Below are 25,679 nucleotides of genomic sequence, written 5' to 3'. Positions count from 1 at the left end.
ATGAGCATCACTACCATGGTTTAAATCAACGGTTTAGGTTTCAATTACTTGGGCATCACCCTCGTTCACCTGATTTTTATTCCTCGTACTATTATCTGTACTCAAACGTTAATATATATCTGAGAAAATTATGTGAGTTTAGTTTTGGATTTTCAGGCCACTACTTCCGGAACCAGAATCTGAAACCAGTAAACCAAAGTAAATTTGTATGACCATCTGCTAATATGTCCTATAAATTAAGAAGATTTTTTCCGTTCTTCACGAATCGACTGTGCTACTCTATGTAGTGAATTGTCGTCATTTAAAATTAGGAATGTAATTTATCTCAGAATATATGGCATCATCACAAGTCTTGTTAATTGTTGTGCTATATAAATATTAAGAAGGTCTTAGACATGTGATACAGAGATAACAAGACAGTAAACGTAAAGAAATGTAATACAATAAGCTTCTCTCTGGTACAGTCACAAATTTCATTAGAATACTCCATGATGACAGTTCCAGTGGAAAAGTTGAAAGTGTCTGTTAAAAACGACGGTAAAAGGCACACCAAAAACTAGGTACGTAAGTAATCTGCAGTAACAATTTTTTTTATCTGAGGGTTCCTCCCGAAACAAAATCCTGGGTACGGCCCGGTGACAAGCGCCCTATGCATTGGACCGCCAACCCGGGATGTGATAAACACAAAAGCTTAAATATTCGAGACTGAAATTAACAGTGATTTTAACAATAGTTGTGTCGTCCTACGTCAACAGTTCTAACAATCCCGTAAGGCTGTTTCTTGTAGTATTATTCTGAAAGCTGGAAAACTGTAAAACGGTTGTGTTCCAAAATTGTCTTATCCATAAAGGGCACTTTTTTAACCTAATATAATTCCTTTACCTTCAACCTTCAACGAGGCTCCAAACACTTTGAGTAAGATAAAGCGGGTACCTCCCCAATATCATCATGTCATTTTCCATCGCCTTTGAGTCTTTTAGTCTTTTTTTTCATAATCGGTGGCTCATCGAAGTACTCAAAAAAAAAGCTGGTAGAATCGAAAAACCGAGATCAATATTCATTATAGTACAAATGTTCGATGCTGAATTCCGTGCCCTTTGGCAGCAAAAAGACATACGAGAGAGGTCAACCAAAAACAATGCGACAGTTTCTGGTTCCGCTCGATAGCTTGTCGTCATCATCAGCACCATCATCACCACCACCACCACCTCAAGTCTGCCAATGGCATTTGCGGCAACACCACGTCCTAGCAGCCGCAAATACGTCGGTAGTGTGCCAATATAAATGCGAGTGTCCAATAAGGCGTGGACTCGTGCGAGATATCTCGGGTCGCTGCTGTTTTTGTCATATTAATAATTTATGGGCTAGTTGACCTGGTACTGCTGCTCCGCTCGGAATCAAGTGATTCACTGCCGGAGAATGGCATTCGGAAGTGTAATTTGTGCTTCGGTCCATTTATCTTAGTCGAATCCTAGTAGGCAGTAACCGCGTGGGTAACAGCAAGAATAGAAGACCGCGACAAACGAAGCAGCTGGAAGGCAAATTAATGAACACGGACAAATCCGGGATTGCACCTTCGTTTCACTGTTTGTACAGTAGTTTGCTTGTATTGGCACACTTGCGAATTATGTTCCTGAGTTCCGATACGTGTTCAGTTATGGGCTCTTATTAAATGTTGATTCTAAAATTGATCAACGGAATTTAGAGCAGAATACAAATCTATACGACAGAATAAGATGGTTAGTACAAACAGTCGTAAATTTCTTGTTATTGACATTTTGTAAGGAGTCATTCGTAAATCATGCTGACTCACTGGGTGGGGGGAAAATTTTCTTAGAAGGCTACGTTTGTGTAGTAGGAATTATTAATTTATTTATTTGAAACAACAGACATAATTTAGTCCAAATGCTTATTTCTAAGTATATTTGAAAAATTAGACCGTATGCACGGCGTGAGAGATGGAAATCAAATCCTGATGAAACTCTATTGAAGAACCACTGCAGACCTGATTCTATCAGTTAAAATATCTGAAATTATCATGGCTCGTGATACATCACGTAGAACATGTAGTGTATTAGTTCCAAACAACATCGTTTCACTTTCATACCGATTATGAAAAAAAAAACATTTTTTTTCGGCGCAGTGCAAAGTGATTAATTCGATTGATCTCACACCAGTGAGCAAAAATTAACAGTTAGCGTTGCAGGAACTCGGCATCATCTATTTTCCCAATTTTGTTATAAAATTTAAGATCATCAGCAAATGAAAGCCGCGGCCCTCCCAGAACAAAATTCACATCGTTAAAGAACAGCAACAATATCAGTGGTCCTAGATGACTACCTTGTGGGATTTAGGGTGAAGCGCAAAACTCATCCAGCGGAGTACGTTCGAGCCAAAACCGAGTTGGTCTAGTTTAGCAATGGCGACAGCAAGATTTATTTTATCGAAGGCTACCGAGAGATCCGTGCAAATCACATCTGATTGATAACCAACGGACATAGAATTTAATTCAATTCGTGAGCGATAGAAAATTTATAAACATTTTGGCCTGAATCCATGTTGAATCTAGTATTTGGAAAAATAAAGTGCCAACTCCATAGACGATTTTGCGCGAAATTCGCCTGTTGGAATCCTATACAGAAAAAATCGATTTTCAAAATTTAAAGTCAATTTACAACAAAAGAACACCACTTTCGAATTCAATGAAACTTTGTCCCAAGGTAGGTTATTATGCTCCCTTTCAACCGTCCATGTGTTATAAGGCGGGCAGTTTTAAGAAAAATAAATGTTTCTAGCTCAAACTTTTTCTTGTCCATTACTGATACTTTTTGCAATTATCGGGCAACCAGCATTCTGTAAAATCTCCTCTCAAATTGAGATTCATTAAATTCATGAATGATAATGACTTTCAGTTTAATATATAAAATAAAAAGGCACCGTCAATATTTTTTTTTTGTAAATTGATTTCAAATTTTTGGAATCAATTTCTTTCAGTGTAGGAATTGGTAAGGATTTTTTGCAGTTTTTTTTATTGAAAAATTTGACTGATTTTGTGAAAATCAATAGTATAATACTATTTTGTGGCTTCACAAGTACAGTATGCGTCAGTAAATGATGAGAGTCAAACATTTTTAATTTCATTGGGGCTTTCGCCATTTTGTTCATGCTCCGAACGGGATCAAGAGTTACTTTCATCTTAATGGTTTGTATTAACTGTGGCGTTCTCACAGATAGCTTTCGACCACTTCCAGGTTTTTTTGGTACTGTTGGGAGTCCATCTGACGCCTTGACAGGAAATATAGTAGCTCTTGAATATTTTACAAAAGCCATGATATCTGAAACTGGATGTCGTCTTTGTCGAACATTTTTCAAAAAATCTTCCTTAATAAAAACCAATTCAAATATACCAATCTGTTTGTAAACAATAACTGACAACTGGAGCATAATTTTATTAAACTAGGTTGAGTAACTTGAGCGGTAAGGTAGTATTAGTGAGAGTCTCAAAATTTTCTGACGCATACTGTACAGCACTTTTTTATCATTTTCGACAATAGCTCTTTGAAAAAAACCTATTTTAATCCACCTAGTGGTGTAATGATGCCTTTCTCATATTACTCATTACATTATAAATATAATCGTGAAATGCGCAAAAACAACTGTTTATTGGAAACTCACTTTCAAGGATCACATTGAAGGAATCCAGGCAAAGTGTAATAAATATATTAAATGTTTATATCCTCTTATAAACAGAAATTCTAAGCTCTGTCTAAAAAACAAGTTGTTAATTTATAAACAAATTTTCAGACCAGCCATGCTTTATGCAGTACCAATTTGGTCAAGTTGTTGTTCCACCAGGAAAAAAACGCTTCAAAGGATTCAGAATAAAATTCTGAAAATGATTTTGAAGCGTCCTCCCTGGTTTAGTACAAATGAGTTACACAGACACACAAATATAGAACCATTAGATGTAATGTCACATAATATTATAAGCAAATTCCGACAAAAATCGATGCAATCTTCAATTGAATCGATTCGCTCTCTGTATTAGTTAGTAAGTTAGTATATAAGTTCCTTTTCCCCATTACACAATACAAGTAGGTTTAGAATTTAATTTTAACTCATATTCCAATAAATAGTTATTTGAAAAAAAAAACTGTTTATTGAATAGAAATAGGATAATTTGTTCGGATCTAATCTCACAAGCTCTATAAAACCTGTTTACCCTGTAGTTCCGGAACCGAAAGTAGTATCCACAACAAATTAAGGAATTCCGTATGAAACTGTAAGACTTTACTTTTGAACCTATAAGTTAGTGAACATTGATTTGGCCATCTCCAATAAAAGTAAGTGAGATCCTTTTTGCAGTTTTGATCACTATTTCCAATTCTTCCGAAACAGGATTCAGATAAACGGAATAGCCGAAGTTGGTTCGTTTACTACCAACAGATATGACCTACAAATTTGAACAGTTGTGAACGTAGTTAAACCTATAATTACTATCTCATGCTCTATTTCGATTAAACCAATTAAACGAATTCTAACAAACGAAACGAACCTGCGTTTTTGTTACTTCTGCATATGTAAGTCAAGCAAAACATCATGAATCAGCAGCCGTAGCAGTTATTATTATTATTATTATTATTATTATTATTATTATTATTATTATTATTATTATAATTATTATTATTATTATTATTATTATTATTATTATTATTATTATTATTATTATTATTATTATTATTATTATTATTATTATTATTATTATTATTATTATTATTATTATTATTATTATTATTATTATTATTATTATTATTATTATTATTATTATTATTATTATTATTATTGACATCACTACACAACGTGTACGAAATAGAACAAAGCACGCCTTGTTCGTTTTGTGTTTTCTTCTTCTTTCGGTGTTGTACATATTGTCACTCTATATGGCGATTTGAAAACTTTGACACTCATCGCCCTGCAACTGCGGAACCGGAAGTCGGATCCGGATGAAATTTCATAGTAGGTTTAAAGACAGTATGAACTTTAATTCAAATCAAGATTTGTGAAAATCGGTTCAAGCATCGCAGAGAAATCGAAGTGAATTTAGTTTTAGGAGGTTTTCTTCTCCACTTTCGGTGCTCTTGGAACAGGAAAAGAGGGAACCAGTAGTACCGAATTAAGTTTTTATGCCCACAAACTAACAAGCTCTGCAAACTAGAAGAATTTATCGGACAGTTTTATGGGATTTGTACCTGTTTTTAACCATCGTTCGTGGAAAAATACTAATAAAACTGGTAATTTTAAATTTATCACGCTTTAGTTTCGAAACCGGAAGTCAGATCCTGATAAAATGTTCCACAAATTTTTAGGATATTATAAGACCTTTCATTTGAATCTTAGTTTGCAAAAATCGGTTGAGTTGTTCCAGAGATAATTGAGTTTAAACTTTTTTCTCAAATTTTCACATATTACCATATAACTCCAGAACCGACATTCGGCCCTCGGTTAAAAAGTCGATTTTCACAGTGATTGCATAGCCTTTCTATATGAGAAAGGCAAAAAAGTTTATTTTCATCACAAAACTATGAAACCTTACACTCGCTTTAAAACGATTAATTGAGTTTGGGCTCCGAATTGTGATCAAACCTGCATGATTCGTTTATTTCATTTTGTTTGTAACGGTTTTACGTTACTACTTTAACTGTTAAGCAATGATGAAAAAGTTGCATATTCGAAAAAATCCCTTGTTAATACTCCTTCTGGAGTGATAATCCTTTTCTCTTGATAATAGAATGGTCTCATTGTAAACCTATCGTCGTGGAGCGAATTTTTTAAACAAATTTAATTAGATCCAATAAATTAAAGATTTATTCGAGTAATTCACTAAATTGTGTTGTATAATGTCGTTTATTCGGTAATATTCCCGTATCCGAGAGTATCAACGATTATATAGTAAATTATGATCATTGAGTCCTTCGAAGCTTTCATACAGAGAATTAAATGGAGAGTAAAGAGTTACGCCAATTAATCGATTATATTTTCGAAACCCTAGCAGCCCACCATAACCAATTTAAAATTGATCTGAAGTTACATTGTCGCTTGCAAACGAACTTGAGATAGTCTAAAATGGTTGAGTCATAACTGTACTATGCGCTTTGTCGGTTACGTCACTTATTCGATTATTTCACCGAAACGAGCCCCTTAAGCCTATTAATGATCCGTTACCATATCAAGCGAGCACAAGTTTGTTGAAATCGTTTGAGGTATCTTGTACGTATAGAAAATAAAAAGGTTTAATAAAGTTATAAATTTATTAAACAACCCAAAATAAACTTTCAAACAAGACTTAAATTTCCAAAAACGCTTCACCCATGCCCGGAGAATATACTAAAAACTTCAATTTACGTGCCTGTTTTTACGCGTTTTATTTGACTTCACGTTCCATACTCGTGATTCCTTGGATGACTAAAAATATGTCTGATTCAGATCAGAATAGACATGTAAGAAATATGTTTTTTTTACAAGGTGAAATGCATTTACGCACAGAGTGTGGACCGTCCACAGGACTGTATAATTGGATCTACCCACTAAAACAACTTGGATCTCCAACCCAACCTGCCCGGGACTACCGTTAGGTATTACCTCGGGGTGGAAGGCTATCGGTGCTCAAAGCACCCTTCCCGGACTTATGCATCGTCATGGATGTCTGCGTCGTTTTCTCCTACTTATGGGAAAGGCTATAGCAGGATAAGCATGTGAAATCTGCCCCCAAAGGGAATTCATATTGTTATACCACATTCGAAAGTTCATAGACTGGAAACAACTTTCTCAAAGTTTCAACCCTTTAACTGCCATATTGACGGAGCAAGGGTGGTTCTGTTGATTTATATTTTATTTGATTTTTGAAGAAATCGCTCCTCCAAAAAGGTGTGTTTAAGGCATTATGAGGAAGATTCACAATTTTTTTCAAAATTTTTGAGGATGTATTTCTTCCATTAAAAAATACTTGAAAATTTCGAAACATATTTTTTCCCTCTTCCAATTTTTGCACCACCCCGGATTTTTTTGGTAGTAATATTTGAACGTCGCGAGTATCACAGATATGAAATTCGATTACGGCAGTCAAGAACTAGAGCGGGTGTCAGTTGTTTACGTGTTGCTGATGGATGTAATGAAAGAATAATGAAAGAAAGAATTAAAATTTCATCACAGTTTCAAAAGTTACTGTATATAGTTCAATAATTCGATAGTGTTTCATGAAATGGTAAAATCGTTCTGCACTGTGGGGTTTCGTACAACGCGGTATCCTTTTTGCAGCTCTGTATATTTCACTAAATGTATATCGAATTGAAACAACAGTGGATTGAATTTTACTTTTTTATATTGGTGTCAAACAGAAGTGGCCATTGATGAAGGTTAGAATCGATTTCTTAGAATTTTTTTTCCATGAATACGTTTATTTCTTAAGCAATTTACATAAGGTGGTGCAAAAATTGGAAGAGAGAAAAAATATGTTTCGAAATTTTTCAGTATTTTTTAATGGAAGAAATACATCCTCAAAAATTTTGAAAAAAATGTAAACCTTCCTCATAATGCCTGAAACACACTTGATTTTTTTCAAATTTTTCGGAGGAGCGATTTCTTCAAAAATCGAATAAAATAAAAATCAATAGAACCACCCTAGCTCCGTCAAAATGGCAGTTAAAGGGTTGAAACTTTGAGAAAATTGTTTCCAGTCTATGAACTTTCGAATGTGATATAACAATATGAATTCCCTTTGGGGGCAGATTTCACATGCTTATCCTGCTATAGCCTTTATCTCGCGATTTCGAGCCACTCGTTTCGCTATAGGGGATCGACCAAGAGGATGTCGAGGTCGGTCCGACGATTCCGGTTGGAGCTTAGCTTCCGGTTCGCTGGCGCCTCGACGACCCAGGGCTGGTTTACGTCACGAACTACTCAGCTAATCCCCGACGATGGATCTAGCCTACACCGACGAAAAATTTCCCTGACGATGGAAGTTTCCCCGGGACGACCGTTGAAAGATGACTTCCGGTTCACTGGTACCCCGACGATCCATACCTGAGTTACGTCGCCATCTACTCATCTAATCCCTGTCGAAGGATCTAGACTACGCCGACGGAGAGCTCCCCGACGAAAGAGTTTCTCCCGACACCGAATCTCGTGTTTTGCCACACGGGACACGCGAATGAGGTCGATCCTGTGATTCCGGTTGGAGGATGGCTTCCAGTTCACTGGCGCCCCGAAGATCCATACCGGAGCTACGTCGCAATCTACTCATCTAATCCCCGGGGGAGGATTTAGATTACACCGACGTAGAGTTCCCCGACAAGGGAAAAACTCCCAAACCAACGCTTGTTCTGTTCTTCGCTTCTGCGCTCCAATTCCGCTGCAAGATGCCCGCGATCTGGGATTTGGTGGCGCGTTTGTGACACTGGCTCGTTTCTCAAGCAATTGGTTCCTCTCCATTGTCAGGCAGAGTGCGTAGTCAATCGTCGCCTGACTCGGGCTACTCTGGAATGATAAGGGCTCCGTTTGGGAGCACTTATCCGTCCTTTCGCCTCCCTCCTTTCGGGCTATTAGAGCCTCCTGGTCCTTCTTGGCCGCATTTACGGCTTTCCTCAGCATAAGCAAGTTCAGCTTGAGATCCCTACTGTTGTTGCTTTTCTGGCTAGTGAAAGCGATAATCGCATCGAGCTGCTCTACGACCGCCATCATACTCGATAGAGCTTCATCAGACCCCGACTCCAGGGTCTTTGGTTGGTCCACTGATTCGATGAGCGCACTGCTGTCGCTTGTTTCGTCGGCTACCTTTGTTCCTTCCTCCTTCGCAACGGGTGGAGATCTTCTCAAACTCTTTCTCGCAAAGGGGTTTACCGCCTCTCCTTCCTTGTTTGTTTTTTGTTGTTTATTCAGTTCCATTTTTGATCCCATACGTAGGGGGTTTCCCTCGACCGAGCAGGAATAGACTTGGGCAATAGCCCTATATTGATGGGGACGCCAGGTGCCCATCAAGCTCTGTTTGAAATTTTTTAGCTCTAAAACCATTCGTTCCTTAGCACGGGTCGCATGACACCTTGAATCAGGGATTGGTATTAGAACAGATGGTGTAGGAATTTAAAGGTTGGGGGTATCAGGACACGGGATATCGGGCTTGTGCAATTTGAGCGGCACACGGTCGCTATAGTAGGACTTGTTTGCGGACACCTGCAGCTTTTTATAGAAGTTTAACAGAGCCCACTGTCAAACCCCACCGCATTCTAGACGAGCCCTACAACTCGCAGTGGCCTGGGGAGGGGCCATCAAGCCCTTGGACATGGTAAGTAATATGTAGCTCCACGACTCTGAACAGCATTGAAAATATATTCACAAGCTGGTGGTTGCTCGTGTAGATTTTAAGACTTGTTTTCATTGAAGTTCTTGGACTACTGAGAACATACCTTAAACAGCTATAAATAGACAAGTAAGTAATGTGTAGCTCTAAAAATATGAAACAAAAAAAGGACATTAGCCGTTGTTCTTCTTGCTGTGGCACAGTGTAGTCCCAAAGGACAATATTCCAAGTAGCTCTTGGATCTTAACATATCTTTTAAAGCTTTCCATAGTCGCAAAATATACTCAAATGCTCTTAGATGCTTTTGCATATGCACGTTGTTAGGTTTTGTGTGTTATTTATATTAAAATCGAATGTAATTGAAAAAACATCTTCAAACGCGAAAATTTTGAAACAATTTATTAAATTTACTAGAAATTTTATTTACGCTCCCCAGATTTTGCACGTAGGTCAAGGTTCCAGTGTGTTGAATGGATGAAAAAAATGCGGTTTACCGGTTACACCACTTATGAAATATCTCCGGAACTGGAAGTATTCGTCTGAACGTTTCCTGCAGTCAATAAACTAACGAAATTAAGCATAATTTCTCAACACAATGTTTCTGCTACGTTTTAAATCTTTACAACGTTTTTTTTTTCAAATTTGAATATCAGACCTGACCAATGAGCTGTTCCCTGTCACTTTGACTGAAATGCACGAGATCGATCCGTGTGTGAATTTAAAAACTGTTCAAAAGCATTCACAGGAGATTATTCGATCAATTTGAATCCCCCAACTTACAACTTTAAACTCATCCATCAAATCCATGCTCACCAGTCTAGCCAACGATCAACTCAAACGCAGAGGAACCGGAAGGCGTGAACCGACGTGTTACGAACATAATCGATTACCCTAGCAATACGTGTTCGAGTCTCTACAACCAATCGCAACACTGCGAACCGCTTCTCGCGAGGATATCAATGGAAGCTAGCACTATTCGTAGCGTTGGTTCGACTTCAGTGCAGCCCTCCGGCCGGTATCCGTGCTCCTCGAGGTCCCCAGAGCAGACCGTTCGTAGATGATTAATTCGTTTTTGATAATTTTAGTCATTTTTCTCACTTCCCGTCGCACCTTCCTCGCTCTGGACTCTCTTTTGCGCGGTTTGCGCTGGAGGAGGGGGTGGCGAATATCGTGCTGAGCTTCGATGTCTATTCGCTTATAAATTACTGCACGTAACCGAAGACACTGGCAAACAGCACCGGCGGCGCGGCAAGTTGCGGTGTTGGAGAACAGCCGGTGCGGTTGAAAGATGGTGAATTATGGCGCTTGTAAATCAAATGTTTTAGGTTTCAATTGATGCCCTGCCCGGGGTGGGAACGGAAGAAAGATCCCGTGGATTGATAAATGGCATGTGGCTATTTACTCGAATTTGCATCATGTCATACCGGCCGTCAGATTCCAGATGTCATGATTTTTTTTTCACTCTCCCGGATTTTTCCACCCGGTATTGAATGGCCGAACATGCTGTTGATAAATGGCATGTAATTAGTAATCATTTAATTGCCTTTTTTTATGGATTCAATCATTTGACTAGGTTGGTCAATGCTTGAATTGGTGTTGTAGTATGTCAAACAATCACGATACAACTTCAAACCGCCTGATATCGAATGTAATAATAAGCTCCGGTACATCGATTTCAAACGTTAATTACACTAACCATCTGAAATTAAATCGTATGGGTTCGATTTGCTATATTGTTGGGTAATATTGGCCTTTCCCATATTACTGATAAAAAACAAAAACGCAAAAACAACTGTTAATTTAAAAGAAATAGGAAAGTTTGTTCGAACTTAATCTAACAAAATCTACAAATCCTGTTTATTCTATAGTTCCGGAACCGAAACCACAACAAATTTAGGAATTCTTTTTGCAGTTTTTGATTACTGTTTTCAGTACTTCCAAAACAGGGTTCAGATGACCGGAATAACCGAAGTTGGTTCGTTTGTCAGCAACAAATATGACCTACAAATTGAAACAGTTTTGAACCTAGTTAAATTTGGACTTACTATCTCATGCTCTATTACGATTAAACCAATTAAATGAAATCTAACCATCGAAGTGAACCTGCGTTTCCGTTACTTCTGCATATGTAAGTCAAGATAAACAGCATTAATCAGGAGCATACAATGTATAGTAGGATTATTATTATTATTATTATTATTATTATTATTATTGACACCGGCACGGAATTTTTCTTCACTACTTTCGATGCTTCCGGAATTGGAAAAGGGCGACCAGTTGTGCCGAATTAGGTTTATATGTCCTAAAACTAACAAGTTCAGCAAACTAGAAGAATTTATCAGACAGTATTATGGGAATTGTATCTGTTTTTGACCTACGTTCATGATATAATACTCATTAAATTGGTATTTTCCACTTATCATGCCTTAGGTCCGGAGCCGGCAGTCAGATCTGGATAAAATGTTCTAAAGTAAAAGACCCGTTATTTGGGGAGCGGATCATTTCGCCGAAAGCCATTTCACCGAAAGCCATTTCGCCGAAAGCCGTTTCGCAGAAAGCCGTTTCGCCGAAAGAGCCATTTCGCCGAAAGACACATTTTGCCGAAAGGGCCATGTCTCCTGTATGTTATGTTTCCTGTATAACTGAAGTGACGCAGCCACATAACCGCCTCGTTTGCCCGGTCTACTCGAAGTTAGGTTTCTTTGTTTCAGTTAGGTCCGAACGAGCGGTAGCAAGGTTGGACAACACATGTACCAAAACGATGTGGCGTAGCCGCATTAGATATATTTTTTCATTTTCACTTAATAAACGAAAACTACCAGATACATTTGCCTTGTAGATACACCTATGCAATTGACTTGATGCTTAGTAGCTAATAGTCAACAAGTTTTCTTGGGAACTCCGTTCTGAGGATCATGAATCAATCTTTATTCAAGAGTACAAGAATCAATCAAGAAGTACAATTGTAGGTCAACAAAACGGGCGTTAACGCTATCATCTTTTATTTGTATTTATTTTAAATCAATACTAATTACGATTTTTTGGATTCGGCGAAATGACCCTTTCGGTGAAATGGCTTTCGGCGAAATGGCGTTCGGCGAAGTGGCCCATTCGGCGAATTGTCATTCGGCGAAATGGCTTTCGGCGAATTGTCATTCGGCGAAATGACTTTCGGCGAATTGTCATTCGGCGAAATAACCCTTTCGGCGAGATGATCCTGATCCGTTAATTGAATCAAAGTTTATGAAAAACGGTTCAGCCATCTTCAGTAACTTCTAGAAAGGCTTACAATATGGTTAATTTGATGGCTAAAGTGTAGAAAGCGTGGTGGTTTTTACAATTCCGCCACACTTTTGCCGAATTTGGCCTTTCGGTATCAAAAGACCTGTACCCTCTGTATGTATATAACGAACACTAAAGGGCTTTGTTTGCCCCACTTGTTTCTATCTCATTGCTTTCATCTCATATACTCTAACGATAAGCTATAGTGAATCTACTGTCTGTACTCAATCCATTAATTGTAGGAGTAAGATGAGAATAGAGACACTCCCACACTATTTTCTCTGCGGTACTATTTCTTGGAGTCGAAACGAAGACATTGTATTCGATTTGATCATAATTCGTTAATTGAAATTTGACTAATCTTCTAAATAGCATGGCGATTCTACTAATGAGATGAATAAATGGTGCAGTAACCCTATATGCCAAATACAAAAGAAAACTTTGTGCCAATTAGTGTAGTTATTTGGCCGTATTTTAGTCCTTCTAGAGATTGCCTTAATTCCTATTTCGTCAAAATACAAGGCGGTTTATCCGTTGAAGTTTCTCTACTAGACATAGAAAAAGCACTCGACTGTGTTTGGTACAAAGGTTTAACAGCCAAACAGCCTTCATAGGGGTCTGTCTCAGACGATAGCCAGACAGCGACTGACACAGTAAAGAAGAAAACAAGCGATTAGAAAAGATTACTCTCCTACCCAGTGTTTGGACGGAAAATAGGTATAGAGTGAGAAAACTAGTGTTTGTTGTCTGATGAACAGAGAACATGTTTGAATATATGGTACTGGTCGTCAAGGATGGCTTTTATCGTATCAAAGAACGCTCACTAGCAACTCTTCACACGATTGAATCAGGGCCTTCAAAGAGAGAAGGATATCATCTCAGCAACAAAAAATCGGCATAGTTCATTTAAGATAGAATGAACACCAGTGTGAGAGCGAGTTGAGCATCGCAGTCGCTTATTCTCATTTTGCGATCCGATTCTATACGGGCAGTGGATAATTGCGATAGAATCATTTTACTATTGCTGCTTATTTTAAATATATGCATATAACCTTTGTATGAGTTGTGTTGTGTATGAAAATGTTTGTGAATGCTCCACACAAAAGTTTTGAAATATTGTAACCTTGTATGAGAATCATCAAGTCGAACCATCGATTCGATTTTCTGCGATTGCCAGACTGTATATATTTTGTTAAGAGTCGTGAAATACTCAAAGTGTGAAGTTGAATGAAGAAATTTAAAAAAAATCTCTCACGGTTCATGCATTGAGAGGCAGCGAGTTCTTGTAGCATTTTCTACCAGATTGAACATGTTGTATACAATGTAGAGAAATATCGAACCGCTTTCTGTCAAATTATCGGCTATCACTGCCGGTCGTGAGGAGGCTACGATTTAGATCAATGTTCGACGTACGCTTACCAATTCCGTGCTGTTGTAGAACTGTGTATACCACAGCTCAGGGTGGTGGAAATGGTAAAAAGCATATGCACGGATTGCATGACAATTCAGATTCGAGTCCTGCCTCGGAGCGTATCGTTTTCCCAAAAAAAAAATCTTTTCTGTGAGTTTCTTATTCATTTCGATACTTCAATATATGTTTTCACTCAGTCATTGCAAAAAATGAACTTAGTTAGGGCGACTTCACGTCAAATCAACTAAAAAATTAATAAATCAATAGTGAAAACTGTTTTAATTCTGACTTCGGGATAGTACTATTTCTGGCTGGTGTACATTCTGAATTCCTAATGTTGATCGATTCACAATAGAAAAGCTATCATATTGCTCTTATACATTTAGAAGGATTTGGTCGGATATATGGAGACATTTTGGCCATGCCTTTGTCAAGAGACACTTCAATGAATACTCTTTGGAACACCGCTAGACGAATGAACAATCGTAACATTGGAATACTAGAATCGATAGAAATTTGACTTTGCGAAGACAATTAACCCAGGCTCCAGTAAATAATGATTCTCTGCATAGCCCCATTTCAAAGATGGAATTTCCAATAGCTCTATGGTCTTGTAACAATAATGCTCATGGGTTCAACAGAACTCAATTACACTAGTTGAAGAAACTGACCTCACAAAAAGACGCTTATTGACATTGACCGACTCTCGACTAGATGCAAGTGAAAGTTTTCGCTACTCAAAAGTGGCTCCTAATCGCAACTAATATAAACCCGTAGCAATATTTGGAAATCACTCAAAAAATCAAGGATTGTATAGGGTTGTTCGAACTGTCGACGAAAGAATACACAACTATTGTCAAAATCACTGCTAAGATATGTTTTAAATATGAAGGAAGCAGTTTTTTGTCGTGAACCCAACTTATTTACTATGAGGTGCCTTTTCAAAATTCACTCTGAATGGGTAGAATTTAGTATTCATCTCTTGTTGTATTTAACGCAGCGACATATTTTTTACTTCATAGCATCGAAAATATGTTCACAAATTTATGATGAAATTTTCAGTAGTACAAGATAGCCACAAATTACTCAAATTTGTAGTTCTCTAAAATTTTCGATATGCACTAGCATTAAGGTGAAATTCAGTGTCAAAATAAGACGCGCTAAATTTCAACCGCATGAATCGAGCGAATCATCGCGCAAAGCGTATAGTGCAAAACCGACACATAGAAATATGCAATATTTCCAATGATTGAATGCACACGTTTTGTTCTCTAGGAAAACAGACATTATGGATGGATGGTTATATACCGTATGCGTATTTCTAATTGACTAATACGAGGAAGATTAGTGCATGTTGTTTAAGACGGTCGAGTTATGCCTCTAATACCGTTTTCGTTTTAGAACCTACACGCGGGTGGCTCTGACTCCGAGTAAAACGAACACGTGGTACGCGCCCTGAACAACAACTCATATAAAAAAGAAAAAAATAAACAAACTCGCATGCATGTCGTGTGCAACCTGAGAAAATTTTCAGAGCGAAACTACGCGATTGGAGTCCGATCTAGAGCGACCCCAGGTTGGTAAAACAAACTCATCAAAAGTTGTATTGGCGACTCTGGGTCAGCTCTCGGGCTGCTCTGATCAATAAACGAAAACGGTATAACATACCGTTGCATACACAACCGACTTTTTTGTGTTCTGTATAAACTTATGTGTATCTAAGCGAAATCCTCTTTTGCATAGATATTCTTTGGAAATTTCGGATGCTCTGAGAAGGACCATTTAGTATGTTGGTGTTGATGATGAACGGTGCTGATCACGATCATCCTGCACTCTATAATCGAGGTCATCCCGCGTTTTACTCAACTGCGAAGAAACACATTAACAAACTTCTGGCTGACTGGGAGACCTGTCATGTGAGAATTGTTCGATCAAAACCGTTCCAGCCATTTTTGATTGTAAATTATTCCAATGGTTGAACCTAAATCCTATTTTCAGCGGTAGTTTTTCTTTTGTGTATAATTTTCGAAACAGTTATCTATGACGCACTTGTAGGGCTTAATTGTACCCACCATTTTGCTTAAGATGGCATGTTTAAACTTAATGACTTTTAAGAGTTATGAATTTTGTTTTTGATTCCTTTAAAGTTTTTTTACAATACTAGTTTGCTCCATAAACTTTCCTTACTTCATGACTTTTTTAAAAAGTTTTATGTTTATCGATCTGGCATCAACTGAATATTGATATTGGAAGCTTGACTAGTCTTCGATGAAAAAACAATCACAACTATTTATAGTACCTTACATTAGAAACTTTGTTCAGCAAAATTTTGAGCAATAATTTTTGCTATTAGAATCGCGCACAAAAACGTTTGAGACAAAAAGAAAAGATTGTTTCAGCAGACACCATACGTTTATTCCGAAAAATTTATATAACTCGATCAAACGAATAACTAGTGAAGTGATTTTTTGAGCATAGTTTCTAATAATAAAATGTCATACATCTTTTTCAATGGAAACCAATCATGTTTAAATTCAATTAAGCAAAATCAGTTGCAGTCCAGGATTAAATCCATTCATACACCACCCTTGGAGACTAGAGAAAGACATTAAGAGAAAAAACAGATTGAATAAAGACAGACGAATTAAATATCAAACAAAAAGACTTGCGGGTTGACTTTTCGGTTCTGATGGCAAACGGACAAATCTATCTTTTCCAGGCACCTTGTTTCAAGCTAACACATGGGCTTAAAAGTACCGGGCCCAACACATAGATGGCGCTAGTTTTATTGCAGTCACTCGTTTTTAGTTAACACTAAACTTTGAAAAACAGCTGTTAAAATTTTGTGATAAAGTGCCCCTCAATCATCGCAAGATCAAAATGGAAGCTCCTCTCCCCCTAGAAAAAGGGTGACAACGAGATCCAACGGTAAAAAAATTATTTTATCTAATGAAAACATGGCTCATTCGGCCACGTAAAGATTGTACGCAAATTGACCTGAATAAAAAAAAATTTATAAAAAAAAAAAGAAATTTGTGATATTCTAGTCATTAGTTTGTGAGTTATTGTGCTAGGAGTGACGCTACTTTTGTTATTTTCAGAACAATGGATCAAAAACAATCTCTTATTTTAATTATATACTGCTTCTTGACGGGGAAAAATACCGTTCAAACGAAGCAATGGCTTGAAAAGTGTTATGAAGACACCGCTCCGTTAGAAACAACAACAAAACGTTGGTTTGCTGACTTGAAACGTGGACGTCCAAATGAGGCGGTAGCAAAAGAAAACATAAAGGAATCCACAAAATCGTTTTGAATTATCGAAAAGTGAAGTTGCGTGAGTTAGCTGACATCGTGAAGATATCAAAAGAACGTGTTGGCTTTATATAGCATGAACATTTGACTATGAGGAAGCTCTGTTTTATGTGGGTACCGCGTTTGCTCACTGTTGAACCAAAAACGAGAACGTGTTGATAATTCTGAGCAGTGTTTGGACATGTTTAAAGGTAACGTAACGAACCGAATTTTTTCGATCCGATATGTGACAATGGATGAAACATGGATTCATTACTTCACTCCGGAATCAAAGCCGATCTTCATCTAAATGGACAGCAACTGGTGAACCTCGTTCAAAGCACCCGAAAGCACAACAATCGACTGGAAAGGTTATGGTCTCGGTATTTTGAAATATGCGTGGTGCAATATTTATCCACTATTTTGAGAAAGGAAGTACCATTAACAATGAATATTATACATAGCGTTAGTGGGGCGTTTGAAGGCTGAAATCGCAAAGAAACGACCGACAACGTGACAAAACATCGTGTTACAAGTTAATCAAAATAAAGGCAAAGCTATATGAAATAAACTTCGAATGGCTCCCACATCCACCGTATTCGCCAGATTTGGCTACCAGTGACTATTGGCTGTTCGCAGACCTGAAAAAATGCTCGCCGTTAAGAAATTTCGCACGAATGAAGAGGTTATCGCTGAAACTGAGGCCTATTTTAAGGCAAAAGATAAATCGTTCTACAAAAGTGGTTGGTTGAAATGTTAAAGCGCCGCTGGAATGATTGCATTGCTCTTGATGGAAATTACGTTGATGAATAAAGTTAATTTTGAAAGAAAAAAATCGTGTTCTCTTTGTTAATCTCGGGACTTTTCAGCCCATGTGTTAGTATCGTATGCAGAACTAACAATTCTAGGTGTGAGTTGTGTTTTAGTATCTACCATGTCTACGACACAAACAATCGGAATCGTATTCGGGTTCACTTCTAGTTCTTCCTATGAATAAATCAATTGTCGTATGACTTTATTATTGGTCAGTAGATAATGTATGGTACACGCTATCCTGCGACCTCAATGGCATCTGTGTCTGTGAGTCTCCCGTACCAGTGTGTGCGTGTTCTAATTATAGACTAAATTGACTGAAATAATCAGATCAAATTAACTGATAATCTAAGGTGGCACAACTTAGTGCTGATCTCGATGAAAATAGATCCAATCTATACCGGCAGTATGAAATTCGTCCGCAGTGTCCTAATATGTACTTCCAGAACAGCAATCTAATTTAGCTCAGAAATATTTCTACACCTACATACTGACAGAGTAGGAAGCATTCCTGCCGGAATTTGATTGCAGTCTTTCGATTGTGCATGCAAATGAAATCTCACCGTAAACAAACCAAACAGTCCCCATTCATCGTTGTCACCGGATCTGGAACGTAACCGTAAAAGTGCAATGTTTTCCAAAGAATATGTTTGTTCTGCTAACTCACCTGGAAAGATAGGAGAAAGTAAAATATACTTAAATATGCATAACCAACATAAATATCCGGTGGGTAAATAAACTATTAGAATAAACGGCATGTGGCAAATTGTGTCCAATGGTTAGGATTACCAATGGAATACAAATATAGTTTCCTTCTTTTTTTTTAATCTGTTTTGATATCCGGTCACGATTGCTGCAATCAAGAGCACTATTCTTCTATTGAAGGCCCCATCAAAGGAGGAAGTTGAAAAGTGCTTGACAGTTGTCAAGCTGTCAGGAAATCGTTTTATTGCTGCTACCGTTGGATTACGACAGGCTTTAAACTTAAGCGTGAGTAAAAAACTTACTCCTTCCCCTTGCCAAAAAAATACCCCGAAATTATTATGAGTACATGTCACGCAGGTTGCAAAACAACCACTCCTTTTCATGGAAAGTTTGTTCCAATCCTGTCACGCGGACATGTTGAAAAAAAAAGAAGAAATCTTGTCAGACAACAACAGTTCTTCACAATAGAAAGCTGAATGGCATGAAAATGAGAAAAAAGCTCTTCAAAAATAAAGCAGGTTGAGACCCGAGCGCCGCGTAAGTACTGAAAGGCTGACTTTTGTCAGACAGAACACGTGCACACTTCCTCCCTAGGCACCAGGCCCTAGCAGGGCTTTCCGTTTTCTGTTGCCAGCGGGAATTGGGGAGACGCGCCGCGAAGGCCTGGGACAAGCGTTTTCTGTTTACCCAGGCTTTTTGCCACTGTGTGTTTATGTAATTAATTATATATACGTCAATGTAGTGGATGAAAAATGTGAAACTGCTATCGGAACGGCTGGATCGGTTGAAGAGAGCAGAAGCACTCCCGATGAGGCGTGGATGTGATGTTGATGATACACAGATTCCGAAGCAATCCCGTCGTAAGCCCGGGTGTGGCGGTTCCGAGAGCGGAACGGTGCCGGAAGTCCTCGAGTAGGGATTGTGCTTTCTCGTTCACAACACACCGGCAAGAAGATCCGGTTGTATCCAGCCGCAAAACAACCAGGCGTAAAAATATTGTCTGGCAACAGAAAACTCGGCGATGCTGATGATGATAAGCAGTGTGCTACATGGATATTGCCGCACTTTTACTCTCGCTGATATGGATTCACATGGTACAACACGTAGTTATGATAATGTGACACGACAAGCAGCTTCGAGATGTGGAAACTTTTGCAGTCTATCGGTTGACGAGGTGCTTATCTTTATCCGTCAAATCTATTTTATACGAACACACTCAGAGTCAAGTTTCTCGGTGCCTTTCAAAATAATTAGTTTCCTGTTTAATTTTGTTAATGTTTTCATTCAAATATTTTAAAATAATTGTAAGCCACTTATCATATAAGTCACCTAATTTGAAAAAAAAAAAACAGTGTGAAGTCTTTTCGTAACACTTGTGTACAGAATTTGTACACAAGGAAAAATCCATTGCCGGTACTATGACTGAAAAATCATGAAATAATGAAACATTTCTTCTCATGAAATCATTCCTGTTATTCATGTTTTCATGAAAAAAAAGTAACGATTCATATTACGAACAATAACTCATCCCTCATGAAATTTTCATGATAAAAATCATTTTGCTCAAGAAATCATTAATAAATGAGCATGATTTCATGAGATGACATGATTCATGATTTCACGATTTTTAATCATTTTTTGTCACTTTTTTGTTCGACACATTTATTTCCGCGATTTCTCAAACCTGCAAACAAATTTTCTAATTGATAAGTAATTCTTTTAAGACTGAAAAAGTGATATTAGTCCGAGGGAGCCGAATTGGGCAAATAAAGGGATCGAGGAAACAGTTTATGCTCTAGATTGTTGATGTTAGCTATGACGGCGATGCTCCTGCACGGAACGATCGAAATTAGCTCTGCACCTAATTCGTATTACTGTTTTTGAATTAGTTAATTTTAACAACAAAATTTCCAAAATAACTGTGAAATTAGGTAAAATTGATAATTTACTGTGCTGAAAAAAACTCTTATTTTTAGAGTTCAGTTGGCGAATATCCTGGACACAAGCCAGCTTAAAATTAATTAAATTAATAAAATCAGAAAATTTGATTCTATTCATCTATCACAATCATTGCTGAAGTACAGCACAACGAAAACAAAAATTAAATTGATTTTGTTAACAAGTTTATGAGTCAAAAACTCATGAGAAGTGTCAAAGCAAAACAATCCATTAAAAAGCTGAAAAGGACAGTCTTGTTGAAACTGCTTGCGAATTGTTTTGATGTTTTTCGCATGTGTTACGATATATCTATATATAAATTTTTAAACCGATATGTAAAAATGAAGTAAACTCTTAGTGAAAAGTGAATTTATTCAGAATTTGTGCGTATTTGAAGCGACTATGCGTAATAATGTTTTACGTGGAACAGTGAAGTAAGTTTCGAATGTTGCACTCTAATTGTATATGTTAAATGATGTTTTTTGTATCTTGCAACCTTCCGGGCTGCGCCGTCTGGTGTACTATTTGCATTCGGTTTTTGTTTTCCGAGTGCACAAAGTTTTCAGTGAGAGAGTCGATTTCGCGAAGTCGAATGAAGAAAACACCGATTTAGAAGAAAAATTTTCAAATAGAAGTTTACGTTTCGTTTATGTCTTTTTCTCCAATACAGCATCGTATTTTTACCTGCCAATATAGACCAAACAACCGCGACTGAAAAATTCTTTTCGGTAGTAGTGCTTTATCCAGTGGCTAGTAATCATGTTATGTTAGTTGTAAACAACGTTTTATTTCTCTAGTTCAACTAAAAAATAGTTGAATGGAAATAAAGTGTGCCTTAGCTAAGAAATGACAGCACGTTTATTTGGTAAATTCAGCTAAAATAATAACCATTTCAACAAATATTTTATTATTATAAAGGGAATGAGAATTAAAAAATCTAGATTAGTGAAAGTAAGATTTGTTTAAGTTGTTTCAAAAAATAACTAACTAAAATCAGAAAATCAACTAATTTTTTCGCCAAAATGCTGATTTCGGTCTTTCCGTGTGTGACAATCACTCCTACAATCGATCAATTTTGACATTCATCGCCGTAGTCTTCGTTCTCATTCATTTATACGAATTCCCCATGCTGGAACCAATTACGGATATAATGAACCTTTTTCCAGTATGTACCGTTTATTCAAGAGTTGCTCACAGGACTTATTTATTTTCATCTTTCTCGTTATGCGATACAACGTTCATTCCATGATTATTTTTTTTGCAATTATACTACTAATGTTAATTCTTTCCGCTCGACTAAGCATTCGTGTCTTCGCAATCTCCATTGGAAACTAAGAAATTCGCTTGTTGAAACTAATCTTCTTGTATCTCCTCTTCTCCTCTTTTCGTCGTTCGTCTACCATCTTTTTGATCGCTAATTAAATCTACATACCGAATCTAACCTAGTTTCGTTTGCACCACTCCCTCCTTCTATAACACTCCCCCCTCCCTTCTCTTTTTAAGCATATTTCTCCTTTTCGCTAATTTTAATGTAAAATTACCATCGTTGATCCGGTGGGTTTAGTGTCATTTATTTACTATAGAGTTAGATAGCTAGGGTTAGTTTTAATTGATAGTATCAAGTACATACATGTGTCTGTTGGATTGTTGTAATCTATTGATGTAAACAATGAGAAGGTTTTATGCCTGCTTGAGTGAGAGATTGTGATATTTCAACTCAATCGGGTTTTTGCGAGGAAAGTTTGTCCAGATTCCGTTCCTACGCATAGCATTGTTAGGGAGTCTTCTTCAAATGATGATTCCATTGATAGCCCCTTTTCAATGATGGAATTTTCCATAGCACTCATGTCTTGTAACAATAACGCTCCTGGATTGGACAGAATTAAATTCAACTTGGTGAAGAATCTGCCCGACCTCGCAAAAAGACGTTTGTTGGAATTGTTCAACAAGTTTCTTGAGCAAAATATTGTTCCACCTGACTGGAGACAAGTGAAAGTTATCGCCATTCAAAAGCCGGGGAAACCAGCTTCCAATCACAACTCATATAGACCCATTGCGATGTTGTCCTGCATCAGAAAATTGTTCGAAAAAATTATTCTACGACGTCTCGACACTTGGGTCGAGACGAACGGTTTGTTGTCAGATACTCAGTTTGGCTTCCGTAGAAATAAAGGGACGAATGATTGCCTTGCATTACTTTCGTCTGACATCCAAATTGCCTTCGCTCAAAAGCAACAAATGGCATCTGTATTTTTAGACATTAAAGGAGCATTTGATTCAGTTTCCATTGATGTTCTTTCAGACAAGCTCCACCAACATGGACTCCCAGCGGTTATAAATAATTATTTGCACAACCTTTTGTCAGAGAAACGCATGCATTTTTCACATGGCGATTTGGCAACAATCAGAATTAGCTACATGGGTCTCCCGCAAGGCTCATGCCTCAGTCCGCTCCTCTATAATTTTTACGTGAATGACATTGACAGCTGTCTAGTAACCCCATGTACACTAAGACAATTGGCAGATGATGGCGTGGTTTCAGTTACTGGATCCAAAGCTATTGATCTGCAAAAACCATTGCAAGATACCTTAGATAAATTGTCCGTTTGGGCTGTTCATCTTGGTATCGAATTCTCTGCGGAGAAAACAGAGCTGGTCGTCTTTTCAAAAAAGCATGATCCCGCGCAACTTCAGCTTCATATGATGGGAAGAATAATCGAACAGGTTTTGACTTTCAAATACCTCGGGGTGTGGTTTGATTCCAAATGCACGTGGGGAGGACACATTAGGTATCTGATAACGAAATGCCAACAAAGAGTAAATTTTCTTCGAACAATAACAGGGTCTTGGTGGGGTGCTCATCCGCAAGATCTAATAAAATTGTATCAGACAACGATACTTTCAGTGATGGAATATGGATGCGTTTGTTTTCGTTCCGCTGCAAATTCTCATATTATCAAACTTGAGCGAATTCAGTACCGTTGTTTGCGAATTGCTTTAGGCTGCATGCATTCGACACATACAATGAGTCTTGAAGTTCTGGCGGGAGTTCTTCCATTAAAAGATCGATTTTGGGAGCTTTCATCACGCCTGCTAATAAGATGTGATGTGCTGAATCCCATGGTAATTAATAATTTCGAACGACTAGTCGAGCTTCGATCTCAAACAAAATTCATGACAGTATATTTTAACCATATGTCACAGGAAATCAACCCTTCAAGATATATTCCTATCCGTGTCAGCCTCCTAAATGTACCTGACTCAACTTTATTTTTCGACACATCCATGCAGCGCGAAGTGCGTGGAATCCCGGACCACCTACGCTCTATGGAAATCCCAAAAATATTTTCAAGTAAGTTCAGGCATATTAACTCTGAGAAAATGTTTTACACGGACGGATCGCGAATGGAAGAAGCGACAGGGTTTGGTATGTTCAACAATAATGTTTCGGCCTCATTCAAGCTTCAAGAACCTGCATCTGTTTATATAGCAGAGTTAGCAGCAGTTCATTATAGCTTGAATGTAATCGTCACATTATCTCCAAACCATTATTTCCTCTTCACAGATAGTCTGAGTGCAATTGAAGCCATTCGCTCAAACGCTGCTGGCAAAAATGAACCGTTTTTCTTGGGTAAAATAAAACAGTGTCTGAACGACATATTGAATAATAATTATCTAATCACAATAGTTTGGGTTCCGGCTCATTGCTCCATTCCAGGCAATGAAAGAGCCGATATTTTAGTCAAACGTGGTGCTATTGAGGGTGAAATTTATGAGAGACCGATTGCTTTCAACGAATTCTATAGCGCGTCTCGCCAAAGAACACTTGCCAGCTGGCAAGCTTCTTGGGATAAAGATGATCTGGGTCGGTGGATGCACTCAATTATTCCTAAAATATCGACAAAGGCATGGTTCAGGGGACTGGATGTGAGTAGAGATTTCATTCGTGTGATGTCCAGACTCATGTCCAATCACTACACGTTAGATGCACATCTCCTTCGAATTGGACTTTCCGAGACTAATCATTGTGCTTGCGGCGAAGGTTACCGCGATATTGACCATGTTGTTTGGACATGCGTGGAGTTTCGTGATGTCAGATCTCAACTAATAAATTCCTTGCGTACCCAAGGTAGACTATCCAATGTCCCAGTTCGCGACATTCTTGCTTGTCGTGACCTTCCATACATGAAACTTCTTTATCATTTCATTAAATCCATTGGAGTTCCAATTTAAATTTTATTTTATGTTAAACTGTTTTCTCTTCCATGAGTTCAACCAATAGCCAACTATAGGATATTGAATATAAGTGGTGAACTGATACAAACAATCCTGAAATAGTTATAAGATCATGTACAAAATAAATGTATTTTATTTAATGTAATTAAAATAGCAACTCGCTTGATAAAAACAGTGTTTAGATTAACTAATGAGTACCAACATACTAATATGATATTCGAAATGTATTAGGTTTAAACTACTATGTATTGTGGATGCCACGGCGAAGAAAAACTTATGTATATTGCCTATGAAATAAACGTATTTATGAAAAAAAAAAAAAAAAAAACTCAATCGGGTTTTTTCCTGCTTCAAATAAATAAATAAATAAATGAAAACTGGTATAACGCGCAGTTGATGTTTGTTCTCTCTATGAAGTATTCCACGAAAAGTGTGCCAAGTCAATCCCTCAGAACAGACGCACATTAGTAAAGGCGTGGCACTTCGGTGCAAAATGAGAAGTGTTTAGCAAATAGAGCAATTCCATGCGAAATCTACTGACTGTTGGCACGACCCCATTCGATTTGCATGGAACTTTGCATATGTGATCGAAATGGCAAATCAAGTATTTTTCGCTGGTCTAGAGATTATTGTCACTCAAGACTAATTT

General features: G+C 37.7%; 1 protein-coding gene across 7 annotated transcripts in view; it reads right to left on the bottom strand.

Moving 5' to 3' along the window:
* The window catches only part of LOC131435566 (potassium voltage-gated channel protein Shal), a 556,411-nt gene that overhangs the window by 228,249 nt on the left and 302,483 nt on the right, over positions 1-25,679 (bottom strand). Inside the window, exon 5 of one of the 7 annotated variants that reach the window (XR_009230513.1) lies at positions 18,715-18,757. The exons of the other annotated variants lie outside the window; for them this stretch is intronic. The gene's annotated coding sequence lies outside the window, so the exon portion shown is untranslated. The remainder of the gene's footprint in view (positions 1-18,714; positions 18,758-25,679) is intronic. 7 annotated transcript variants of the gene reach the window in all.

This window comes from Malaya genurostris, chromosome 3, assembly GCF_030247185.1.
Source record: "Malaya genurostris strain Urasoe2022 chromosome 3, Malgen_1.1, whole genome shotgun sequence".
Taxonomy (NCBI): domain Eukaryota; kingdom Metazoa; phylum Arthropoda; class Insecta; order Diptera; family Culicidae; genus Malaya; species Malaya genurostris.
Note: the sequence above shows the minus strand (reverse complement) of the source record. Positions and strands in the feature narration are given on the sequence as shown.